Source organism: Myiozetetes cayanensis, unplaced genomic scaffold (genome assembly GCF_022539395.1).
Source record: "Myiozetetes cayanensis isolate MyiCay16 unplaced genomic scaffold, myiCay2020 scf3, whole genome shotgun sequence".
Classification (NCBI taxonomy): Eukaryota; Metazoa; Chordata; class Aves; order Passeriformes; family Tyrannidae; genus Myiozetetes; species Myiozetetes cayanensis.
Genome location: NW_026087521.1, coordinates 27,103,259 through 27,116,469, shown reverse-complemented (window position 1 = coordinate 27,116,469; position 13,211 = coordinate 27,103,259). Strand labels below are relative to the sequence as shown.

Genomic DNA, 13,211 nt, shown 5'->3' with positions numbered 1-13,211 from the left:
AAAGAAAGTTCAGCTTCACTGTAGAGACACTCAACAGGACAGACTCAGAATATACACAATCCTTGCATGCAGAAGTGAGCTCAGTAGAAGAACTGTCTTAACCTATTCACGGTGGTGTAGTTTCAGCAGCTTTAACTCCCATTATTCCCAATTTCTTAATATTTTGATTTATACATGTAATTTTTTGATTTCTTCCAACCAGAGGTTAGATAGAAGAACTTGGTTATTTATACAATGATAGTTCATCTGTTATCCCCAATTTTGAAACAGGATAATTAAAACCCAAAGTAAGGGTGCCAGATAACCTGGGTTTCCAGGTGAAGTATGAGAGCTGTCTCAAACTTGCCTCTCCTGCAACCTAGGAAAATATTTTTTTTTTTCCTATGTCTCGGCACCACTTGTGCAAAAATACACACTGCCTGAAAAAGTTGTGTGGAAAACATTCATGAATTTTACTGAACTTAAACTCATTTTACTGTAACAACACTGGCTATATGTACATTTAAATGGAAAACAAAGTGAAACAGTTACATCCAAAATCAATTATGCTTACAGACATATGACTATGGAAATGATGGGACAGTAAAAGAGGATGTAAACCCTACTACATACATTAGCCAAACCCTTGGAAAATTACAGGCATCAAAATAAAGGTGGCATCGGAAGCTATAACTTCCCACTTATCCACTGGCAGTCATGAGAAAAGAGTATCCAGCACTCCCCATTGTTGAGAATGTATATCCAATACTCATACCTCCTTGAGAGGCTAATGAAAGTGACTTTGTTTTCAGAACTGCCAAGTATTTTTCAGAATCTAGCAGTACATACAGAAGTATTCAAGGATATCACAGTGTTTCTTTATTTTCCAAGGAACAGACACTTGTGCATGGCCACACAGTCCTGCTAGAGCATCTTCTAAAAAGAGAACTTACGGTCCCACCACTGCTGAGAAGGCAGCACTTTGAGCAAGCAGCAAAAGCTCACTTTTGAGTGAGAAAAATATGTAAAAGGCTGTTGCTGCAGAGAAGTCCCTCTTCTAATTTAACACCGAAAAATCCTTCAAGAGAATTTAAAGACTATACAGTGTCTTATATAACATTAATTGATGCCTCTTGATCTTAAAAATAGCTCATGACCTGTTGTGATGGCTGGTTAAGATTTGGTCATGCATCTTAGGTTCATCTTCAATACTTAATTTAGAATCTGTGAGTTGATACATGATGTTCTATTCTCCAGTTCAATTTCTTTACATCCCTCCATAATTTAGTTGCTTCATATGCTATGGAAAATAAAACAGGATGGAAAAACCATCATGAATATTTCTAGGCTACAGTGCAATGTGCCTAATGAGAAACTTAAATTTCAGTTTCCCAAAAACCAACATATGTAGTACTAAAAGTCCTTGTCAGTCTGTAACTATAATTGTACTCTGCTCACTTATAGGAGTGCCTAATTAGTCATTAGTCACAGTGACAGAATGCATCCCCTCTCTTCCAGAATTAAATATGACACAGCAAAATATTTTAGGCATGTTGCTATGTATTTTTGAGAAAGTGAATACTCCAGGAACACAGCCATCAGAGAACATGAGATTTTGGTCTCATTTGAAATTGTCTGGCAAGATGGAAAAGTTTAGAATTAATCTTTTTATTGTCTCACATCAAGATCAACAGATAAAAATCTACATCAGTGTTGAGCTCAGACTATTCCCAATTAGAAATAGGATTTCTATCCATTTTTTCTTTTCTTTGGATAGTAAATAGTCCAATGAAGGAATTAGCATAAATGTTTATGTCTGGCATCTAGCATTGCTAAGTAATTTGGGGAGTGCAGGAAAGTGAAGACTGGCTGATGGGTTTAATTTGGACTTGTTTATACACTAATGTAAAGTAAATTTAGCTAAATTGTTTTGACTCAAAAATCTGAATGCTTCATTTTCAGAACCTCTTACTATTTTGGTATAAACTGTTACACAAATAAAGATTCATATATAGTATCATTTTTTTAAAAGATGCAATTCTAATGAATAAACTATTTGTCTGTTAGTAAACTTTGTTTTGAAGCAATATGATTTACAGCCCAAGGCTATGAAGATCTGAATAAATTTGATATATTATAGAAACTAAGTTTACAGTAAAAGGTGGCCATGAGACATAAGTCATAGTGGTCACAGCACCAGGCCTGACAGAGTTCAAGGAGTGTTCGGACGATACTCTCAGGCACATGGTGTGACTCCTGGGGACAGTCCTGTGCAGGGCCAGGAGTTGGACTCAATGATCCTTGTGGTCCCTTCCAGCTTGGCGTATTCCATGATTCTGTGATTTTAATCAAATATTATCCTTGCAAACCTTGACACTTAAACGCAATAACTATTTAGTTTCCTTTATAACTACTGGTAAAGTACCAGAGTGAAAATCTTTTATAAATCCCAGCCAAACGTACTAATTAACAGGATCCACATAACAACTGATTCTCTCAAAGCAGAACCATATATAAAAAACAATTAAAAAATTCCTTTCACAGCAGTCATGTTTGCTTGTTCAAAAGCGTATCATATTTATCCATTCATTCATTAATTATATTATCCATTCAATAATCAATTTAGAAAAGGAAAAATCCAAACTTCAAATGCATTTAGATGGTAATAAGAAGAAGTTTTGTTTTGCAATGATAAATTGCATAAAATGACAGAGGTGATGGAATATTTTCCTTAGAATAACAGAAACAGCACTGTTACATCAAAAAAGTGCTTTATTTTCACACACAGTTTCCTCAGTCTGTATTTCTGCCTAAAGATTATGTTAGACATTTGTAACAACTGCATAAATGCTCTGCATTAATGAGGAGACATTTCAGTCATTTCTAGGACTACTAATATTTTAGCCTGTGAAATCACTATGTAAATTAAACTAATTTCCATGGCAGCCATTCAACTTCAAACAGCTGCACAAACCAGGATTTTTCCTTTTCTAAAGAAATGTGCATACTATTGTGTTTTGTATCACAGTTATACAGCACCAGTATTGTCCTTCACTGGAACAAAACAGACCTTCAAGTCACGGTCCATATTTTAGGTGCTTGCTGCGATGCTCACCTTACCATCTGTTCACATTAATCTCACGAAAAATCTGCTTAAAAGTATGACAAATACAATCAGGTTTATGATAAAATATATTTGTAATTAGAGGCAGAAAGGAGTACTTGAACACTAGAAATGGTACAGTTCTGTATATATCTTTAGTTGGTCACCTTTAAGCTTTTATTACCATAATTAAGAATCTTTCATCTTCTGAAAACACCCACTTAACAAAGTGGAGAAGGTAATCAGGCTACTCCATTAGCTCAGTGGTTTTTATGACCAAGTGCCCCTACAGAGGAAGAGGCCGTCTTGGCCTCTCCATTTCCTTCTCCTTCCTATCACCCACTACAGAAGACTAGCAAAACAAGCTTTATCTTTGGAAATAATAGTAAAATGACATCACTTAATGAATACTGTTGAAAACATAGGGAGTCTTGTAGATTCCCAAAATCAAAAAGATCACAGAATCATAGAATAGTTTAAGTTTGAAGGGTCTTCCAGTCCAACCCCCCTGCAATGAATAAGGACATCTTCAACAAGATCAGGTTGGTCAGAGCCCCCTCCAACTTGACCTTGAATATTTCCAGGGATGAAGCATTTACCACCTCTCTGGGCAACCTGTGCACGTGTTTCACCAGCCTCATTATAAAAAAATTCCTTCTTATATCTAATATAAATCAAACCACTACCCCTTGTCCTATCGCAACAGGCCATGCTAAAAAGTTTGTCCTCATCTTTGTTGTAGTTCCCCTTTAAATACTGAAAGACCACAACAAGGATTAACAATAGCCTCAGGTACCCCACCTTCAGAGTTGGGTCATAACATCCTTTAGAAGCCACAGCTTCTCTTTTCCCCTGAACACCCTTAAATTATCCTTCCTAGCTCTCACTCTCCTGTCCAGAATGCCTCTATAATCATTATGAAACTGAATTTTATCTCTCTCAAAAACCTTGACTCACTTCTAATTATATATATTCGGAAGTTATAAAACTGTGGTTACAGATGAAAAAAATTGTAGAAATATATAATTGGTTTAATATATGGAAGTTGGAAGATAAGCAGGAACCAAAAAGCTCTGTGAAAGAAGGTTCATTCTTCATGTAACAGTTATCAAAGTTTTAGTCTATTATCTGTTAAAAAAAAAACCAGCGAACCAGCAATTTTTCACTGAAGAGCAAGACATATGGTAGAAAAATATGACTAAGCAGCAACCTATATATGGGCATAAACATGTGTTAAACATCAGCTACATTTGGCAGAGCCACAGATTTCAGCACCTCACACTTAGCCAGGTGGATGAACACGATCAGGTGCAGATTAGAAAGCAGGACAATATAATACCAAAGTCACATTTAGAGATCATACAAATACAAATGGATATGATGGAAATGCTCTGTCTTTATATGAAAAATGTCTCTCTGTGTTTACTAAAATTTCTGATATTTGTTATGATATTTGATTCTGATGAATTTTCAAACTTCATATCATTTTAATTTTCTAATGCAAAGCAAGAACACGATAAGCCTATCTAACAGAGGAATTACTTTCTAAAACAGAATGTGTCCATATAAATGACTAAATTGACATACAAAGTTATTATTAGACATATTGCTTAAATTGTAATACCTGCACAGGTTATCTTACTCTTTAGAATAATCATTTATCTGACCAATGGTGCAAACAGTATGCCAAGCTTGTAGTTTTTGAACATGTGTAATGGTTATCAAATTCAGACACCCAGAGTATTCACCTGTTCTCATGAAAAACCCACACTGATGGTGTGCATGTACACCTCACTAAAAATAAAATAAATAATAAATCAATCAATCGTAGCTCCTTCACAAGGTATCCTGTGGGTTATTGCAAGGACTTTTTGGAGAGTTGGCTTCATTTTCTGGATATCCATTGGAGAAAAACAGACAGCTCTTGAAACCTTAAGAAGTAGGTCTTGTGCAACCTTACAGGTAGTTTCAGACAACACAGCAAATATATGCAATAAAAAGTATAAGAAGATGAAAAAGATAAGAACTCATTCCATAAATAATTCCAAACCAAAAATTGGTGTTTAGAAAATACAGTTACTAAAATGGATTTAATCATCAGAATTTATTCGGATTATTATCCTAAATTTAAGTATTGAGAGGATGAAGATAATGTTAAGAGAATTTAGAGTTTTCCTTAAATGGAAATCTACTTTTTCAGTCATGGGATCAGAGTAATGTTTCATACCAAAATTCATTTGATGAAGACAAAAAGGGCAGGAACAATTTTTAAGAATGGAAAATAAACCTAAAACACATCACAGCACTATTTCCCAACCCAGATATTAAACTTCTCCATCAATTCAGTATTGATTTGTTTTGAAATTCTGTTATTGATGTGATGATATTTTCTGCTTATATATTGCAGGTACTGCAATTGATGATGACTGCCAAACAGACACTTCGGACTGACAGCAACTAGATGAATTTTAATTTTGCATATTAAGGTAAATGATTTCCCTTTAGAAAATATATCATTAATCATAACACTAGTGATCAAGGCACACTATGGCAGAAAATAAAGAAACTTTTGCTTTAATAACTTAGTTTTGGATTATGACTAGTGATTTTCTTATGGAACATATCAAATGAAGAAGACAATACCTTAGTAAATTAAGCAAATTATGTGTAGCAAAGAGAATATTATATTTGGTATGTGCTATTGTTTTGTCCTGTGTAAAGATATAAGACTTGGACTCTGATTGTTACTTGGCAGGAAACAAGAAGTACCTATCACCTTCTCAGTTAATCCTGTTCTTCGAAAAGAAAAAAGGGAGTTAAATCTAGTAAACAGGAAAGAGTTTCTTATCAAACACCTCAACACATTTTGACAGCAAACTGCACATTTGCCATTATGAACAGAGAGAATGTTAAGGCAAAAAATCACCATAATGGTTGTCAGATGGGACAGGGTAAAAAGTGATGACATCTTAAAATATTGTACTTGAACTTTATATAATATACAGTTTAAATTACATCACTGCCAGAAAGAAAATTAAGCAATCACAAACACCGAGTTTACATTCATCTCTTTGTCTTTCTCAATTAACAATACTAGTCTATACTACAATCAGCAGATTTTTAAAAAATATATTTTTATAAAAAGAGAAAGTCTTAGATTTCATTGCACAGTTATACAACCATGCCAAAAAGGATGACATATTTGCAGAAGGTTTTTAAGACACTGTACTCTCCTGAACAGAGCTGTCTAACCCACGCTCATGAAATGAATGCTGCATAACATATTTCTAAACTAGGCCTACACCTATTTCAGGGACCTCAAATAGGTCAACAGACAAGGCCACATTAAAACATCATCTTCCACATCATCTATCTTTATCCATTTGGCCAGCAAACTCAAATGCTATTCAGAAGGATGGTGACTCAAAATATTTCATTTAGAAATAGTACGCACTCCAAACCATTTTAGAAAGTAATCCATATAACAAAATAAAGGTCAAGTGACAATTAGTATTACATGTGACTTATAATGTATATTTTATGAGAAGGGACTAAAATAGACCTGATGTATGTCCCAGTTTAAATGAGACAAGGGTCTTTTGCTGAGGATGGGTTAGGAGAAAAGACCCAAACATCTCTTTCTAAGCAATTATAAATCCAAAATTAAGAGGCTCCGATTGAAGGAAAACAAATTATGGAAAAGGGAAAATAACAGCCCTTTATTAAAAGGTATGTGTGTGTTAAAAGAAACACGGAAAAACCAAGTAAAACAACCAAGTAATACTCCTATACCCATCAATAATCCCCTTCAAGAACAAAACCGATAAACCGGCAAAAGGAAAATTAAACAGTTCAATTTTTTTGCACCCTTTGGTGCAGTTCCAACCACCAGTCAGCAGGGGGTGCCATCAGGTCACTGGAAATTCAAAACTTGTAATGTCCTATAGTAGTCACCAGGTGGCGCTGTTGGATCACTGGAGGAGCAGAACTTTTAATTTCTGGTGCCCGTCACCAGGTGGCGCTGTGAGATCCCTGGTTGCCGCCACGTGGGTTGGGGGAAGGGAAAGGAAATAAAATAAAAAAACAGCAATAACACAGAAAGTTCTCCCATTGGAAGAAAACTCATGATCTTCAACTACTTAGGATCCACCTCAGGCAAAAACTGCAGCTGGGAATGGCTCAGGGCAAAAAGAGACAGCAGCGAGCTTCTCCGACGATGACATGTCCTGCCGTCCCCAGCCCCAGCCACACACCGGCACCCACACACCCCAGCCCCAGCCCAGGAGACAAGAGAAAAAAGTAGAGTGCAAGTCCTTATCTGCCTTGTCTCCTAGGAGACTAATGTCCGGCCATCAGCCATGGGGGCTAGGTCTTTTGTACTCTGAAGTGCTTATCTTGATAACCAGGAGCGAAGGGAGAAAATTCTTCACTTGGCTTATGAAAGCTAGCTAAAACCACCACAATGTATTTGTGATATCTTTTTTCAATAAGTCAAATTGCATGAATAGAAGGATAACAATAATGAGCAGGACCACATCCCAAAAGGGTTACTGTGCAAAGCCCTCCACAATGGCTGTCTATCTTTGCCCAAAGAACTTAACAATACAAATGCCATTATGCTTTCCAACTCAATGTAGAAAAGAAGAGGAAAAACAAACAAACAAAAGTATATTAGATTGCTAAGAAGCACACTCGGTTAAAATTGCTTTAAATATCCTGTTGTAGTTTCCTGAAGTGCTAAGTTGCATCAAATTGATGCAATGTAGCACCTGTCAGTGAAGGTATTTCACTCCTAAGTGAGTTTATAAAACAGACTACAATGATTCAAATATTTGCTTGAACTGTGTTCCAAACTATGTCCAAACATATGTACGGTTGATAGCTTTTTACTCTTCAAGCTCAGCAAGCAGCATATGAGTGATTAACTTAAATGATCAGTTTAGATTTGCCACCATCTCTTTTAAATACCCTGCTCCAAACCAATGAGAGGAGTTATCTGAAGCTCTACCACAGTACCACTTGCTGCTGTGAAGGGAGTCTAATTAGCTTGTAAATTGTTTTAATTTGTTTGATTAGCCTCTGCAAAAAGCAGGTCATCTGAAATATTTCTTCCCTTCTTTGATACCTAAATTACTTTCTCCTTAGGATCATTACAGACAGCATGTACTGTGACACCTGTTGCTTAATTATAAGATTCAGCTTTTATAGTGTCCGCTATTCAGACTAGAATTTTCCATGTTGAGCATCTATTAAAAGCTGATTTTTTTCTTTAATTTTCCAATTAAATTTGCTCAACTATTATTGGAAACCAAGGAGAGGTAGAATATATTATTCTGCCAATACTTCGAAGCTCTTACAATGATTTCATTGAGAGATTTAAATGACCTTTTTTTTTTTGAAACATGATCTTCAGATCTTTCTAGAGATTAAATTTCTATAAATTTATAATGTATTCTGAGCTCACAAACTCCTACTTAAATCCTGCAAAGTGACAAACCTTTGAAGACTGCTTTTTGCTTGTATTCTGTTGAGGTATACTTTACCCTATAATACCTTACCCTATAACATCTTGCTTATACTGAGCATATTCAATCCCCCCATAGAGGCACCTTGGTTCATCTACTCCTAAAGGAAAACTGGGCATGTTTACTAGTTTGACTCATTCTCCTAATTAAATTAATAATGCCAGAAACTAGTCCTTGATTCAATATTTTCTGAAAATAATAGATTGAATACTATGTGTGTCATACTAGGCAATTAGTATTGTGATCCACTTCAGTCCTGTCAAGCATGCAAGGTTCTTTCTGCAATTGCCCACCATGTCTGGTATTAGATGATGCAGAGGTTCTCCATGAGAACCAAAACCAAGCAGAATGTCTCTCCTGTACTTCCAATAGCTCTACCAAAGGCATCTAGAGAAGTCAGAGAAAATAACTGCAGCTCCTCTTGCTGGGAGCTGAAAACAGAAGCAGACTAGATAATAATGTGGAGCAAAGAAGGGGAGAAAACAGAAAAATAGGATAAGACAGAAACATAGAAAATCGTCTTCACAAGTCTACATACTCCTTTTCAGAACAGAACTTGTGTTTGCCAAGTATAAAAACTAGTCTTATTGCACTAATTACCAGCAGAAGCTACTAGCAAAGTTAATGCCTCATCCCTCTGTGCTTCTACAAAGCCTAGCATTATTTTGCTATTACTAAATAGCTTGATATTCTTTCAACACAATAAAAGACAGTAACTGAAATACAGGCTTGTATTTGCATGTACTTCCTATTTTTCCATAATCTTTTCATAAACAATAACTTTTTCTTTTGTAAGGAAAGTCAATTTATTTCATTGCAATGGTTATTTCACTCTTCTCAATGTTTAACTGCAGTCTGTAAACAAACAAAATAAAGAGAGACATCACTGTATCTCCCTATTACTTCAAACACTAATGCTGATTTGTTTAACTGATTGGCCTGTTTGTTTAGACAACTATGGTAATAATAATAATTCTTTTAAAGAATGTATTGTTCATGCGTGTCTTAAATAATGAAAGCATTGTTATCCGGAGTCTCTTTCTTAACCATATTCAGTTCAGTCCATTTTAATCTTAGATATCACCTAATTTGTCTGAAATGTCAGTTTCTGGATCAGACTTCATCTTTATTTCTGCCCCAGACCAATCTGAAGCTTATGTCTTTTCAAAACATCTTGCATCTTTCCACCAATTCAGAGGTTTCTGCTTACTGAAAAATGCACTGTCCCAATAGTTTCCTTCTGTTTGTGTAAGTTTTCTCACATGTCTAACCATTTTCCTTAACATTCATTCCTAGGCTATTTTTCAGAACAACATTTTCAGGATGTATCTGTACAGGATGATGGCATGTCAAGATTAATCCAGGGCCATAATACTAAGTACACACATCATCTGTAAAGGATTCTGCTATCTTTTGAAAAGATCACGCTTTCTTGCTTGCACGTTTGATTGATGGGAGGTTGTTTCCTTTTACAAGGAAAACAGTAATCAGATCTCAGACTAGGAACAACCACTGTGCACAATCAGAGGCACTTCATTTGGTGGTGTTCCAGAAAGTTGAGATGAAAATTAATTTATGTTGGCCAATACTGTGATGATGTGATCAAATCGGAGCATTCCAGTGTTTTCACAATTCCACCAAGAAATTATTGAAATATACCTACTTTTACCAATACCATATCATATTACAATCATCAAAAAGAAAAACAGAACACATTGCTTCTGGAGCTTATAGAGCCTTCATCACAGGAAGTTTTTAAGTACAGGTTAAACCATTCCTGACAGTGTGTTAATTCTACTTGGGCAAACATCTGAAGGAGACAAGGCTGAGAGGCCAACGGGAAGTCAAAATCCAACACATACCACTAATGTGTATATGTGTATGCATGAGCTTAATCCATATGCCTAACTGAAGTCCAGAAACATCCACTGAACAGGGAGTTTTGATTCCCCTGCTCATCACACAGGACACAAAGCTGCAGACTGCTTGTCTTTCTGCAGACAGGAATCTTGTACTGAGTACCTAGTGGCTAGTTTCACTGGTTAGATGACGAATGGTGTTTGGGGCACTAGAGTGAACAACACAAAGCCACTCTGGCTAAAGTAGAGTTTGCCTCCTGGGCAACTGTACTAATTAATACCCTGCTATGCTGAAGCAGAAATTGCCTAATCCTCCAGCTACGTACTATCACAAATTTAATGATCTTTGCAAAATGAAGTTATATCATCCAGTTATAATGATCTCCACATGAAGTAAACTTGCTCAAGAATTCAAATAATTTATCAGCCTTTGCTAATTTCCTGCCACTCTCTTTCCAAAGTCTCTTTCTTACGAAAAGCTAATTTTTTAGTTTAATGTCAGTTCTACAGTCCCAGTTTTGATTTCCTTCAGCGTTCTTCACTGTTTCCAATCAGTGAGCATTATATCTTTTTTTTTCCTTTGATTTGGGGGGGGGGGGGTGTTCGGTTGGTTGGTTTTTGATGGTTTTTTTTTTAAACCAGCATTTGGCTCACAGAAGCATAGGGAAAAAAACTGCCACAAAATTAAATTCACCTATACAACATAGTTAGTCAGTTACATGTATTACTCCTTCCTGATGCTGGTCTGATTCAATATTTTGTTTGAGTGGTTGTAATTTTAGGACTTAGAGACATTTCTAATAATTACGGATGATGTCTTGCCTTACAGCTATATGGATTAATTTCTATGGCAATCGTGCCATGCCACTCCACTCACTCAGTCAGCACTGCTAGAATACGTAGCCTTCCCCATTTAAGTTGCTGAAATGGTGGTATGTCTTCTGCAAAACTTTCTACCTCTCTGTTTATCCTCTATTTTCTGGCTAATAATAGCACATCAAGTCCTAACACAAATCCTAGCGAAGAGCTGAAATACATTGCACTACTAATATAAAACCTAAACTTACATTCTTACTGTCCACTTTCTTTTTGTCAGAGACCATTCCTTTGAGAAATCTTGCTTCTCCCTTAACATCTTTTGTTCTTCCTAGGCTTTTCTACAGAAAATCTGGAAAAATGTCAAAGGCAAGTAACATATATCCTTTGTGTAAATTTCCTCGTCTCTTTCCAGTTCATTTTGGAAAGAATTTAATGTTTTCTTTCTGATATTTTTCCACCTACTATAGCGGTAAATATAAGAAATACTATTCACACCTTAATTATTACAGAACAGCTTGATTTTCCTTGGAATAGCTATTAAGATAAGCCTTTCTCCTTATCACAGCCTTGCTCACCACTCGAGCCTGCTTATAGCAAAAATTCTCCTACAATGCTAAGATAAGAGTATGCATGTATAAAACTGGAAAAAAAGTTCAAGACAAGACCTAAAGTTTCAGAAGCTTTCTAAAGTTTCAGAATTTAAGGAAACGGTAAATACTTTTAAGAATGCTTTGTAAACTTCAGAAATGTAAACTTAACTCTCCCCAGGACAAAGACTGTAGTCTCATCAGGGATATTATGTAAATAATATTATTTATTCAAATATATTCTTTAGTATTTAATACTCTTAGGTAGAATTTTAAATTTTCATAGAGGTAAACAGAATTTGATAAATATAATATGTGCTGCTGCCTTTATGGGATTTATTCTGTAGATCAGATTAATGCCAGTAAAGTCAAAAGTCATGGTGTTGTTATAGCTGTGAGGATTTAAGGTTATAAGTAAGTCAAGGTTTGGAAAAACAAGTATTCAGTGTAATCATACAGCTGCACTGCTTGCATTTAAGATCTGGGCTAGTGTCCCAAAAACATGCTTTTTTTCTCTTAACTGAAAAAAAATCACTACCAGTCTCTGTAAGTCTTGCCTTCCTAAGAGGAAAAAAGATCAAAATGAGTGAGGACAGTTCAGAAGAAGAGCTTAGCTTTGGAAATTTTAACAAACTAGTGGCACACATCTGAATGTGTTTCCTGGGTATTGCTTAGAAGGAATGAAATAGTGCTTCCTTGTTAAGTGAAGAAACTCATGAAAAAGGTGATCCTTTGGTTGCCTTTTTACAAATCATGGTGGGAGTAGAAAATCTTTCTCCACTTCACCACATAGACTCATGAAATAACTGTCTTTTTAAAATGTCATTGGTATACTTGGTATTTTACAGGCTGAAAATGACCTCAAGAAACTGCCAGCTTACCAACAGAGTCAGAAAAAGAAGAATACAAAGGTAAGTTAACTCAGATGTGCAAATTGACATAAAATTTATACTCACATGTGACAATGTAGTAAATTATTTATGTGCATCAGAAAATGTACAGAAGGGATTTGAAAGTACAGAACTAAACCACTTTGCAGGTACCCTGGAAAAGGTATGTACAAGGGAATAGGAGGGAAGAGATGGAACACTAGGACTAATAAATGCTAACCTTGAAAATGAATGCCTAGAAAATTATAGCACTCAGAAGAGCTAGTACTGAGGGCTCCTTGCTTTTGTTAAAACAAAGAGCTACAAAACAAAATGGAAACCATGTAACTGAAATAAAGAAACTAGTATGAAATATTTTTGCAGGCAGAGAAAAAGAACAAAATCAGTTAAAATTGTCTGAGGCAATGTGTTTTTCAGATACAATATATTTGTGGCACTTTACCTCTCAG

The 13,211-nt window shown here is 35.6% G+C and overlaps 1 protein-coding gene and 1 long non-coding RNA gene across 7 annotated transcripts in view; one reads left to right on the top strand and one right to left on the bottom strand.

Moving 5' to 3' along the window:
* The window catches only part of IMMP2L (inner mitochondrial membrane peptidase subunit 2), a 410,416-nt gene that overhangs the window by 312,802 nt on the left and 84,403 nt on the right, over positions 1-13,211 (bottom strand). The gene's annotated exons all lie outside the window — the stretch shown is intronic.
* Positions 12,457-13,211, top strand: part of LOC126644514 (uncharacterized) — a 58,034-nt gene continuing 57,279 nt past the window's right edge. For all 3 annotated transcript variants that reach the window (XR_007629943.1, XR_007629944.1, XR_007629945.1), the window contains exons 1-2: positions 12,457-12,596; positions 12,721-12,783. This is a non-coding gene — a long non-coding RNA (uncharacterized LOC126644514). The remainder of the gene's footprint in view (positions 12,597-12,720; positions 12,784-13,211) is intronic.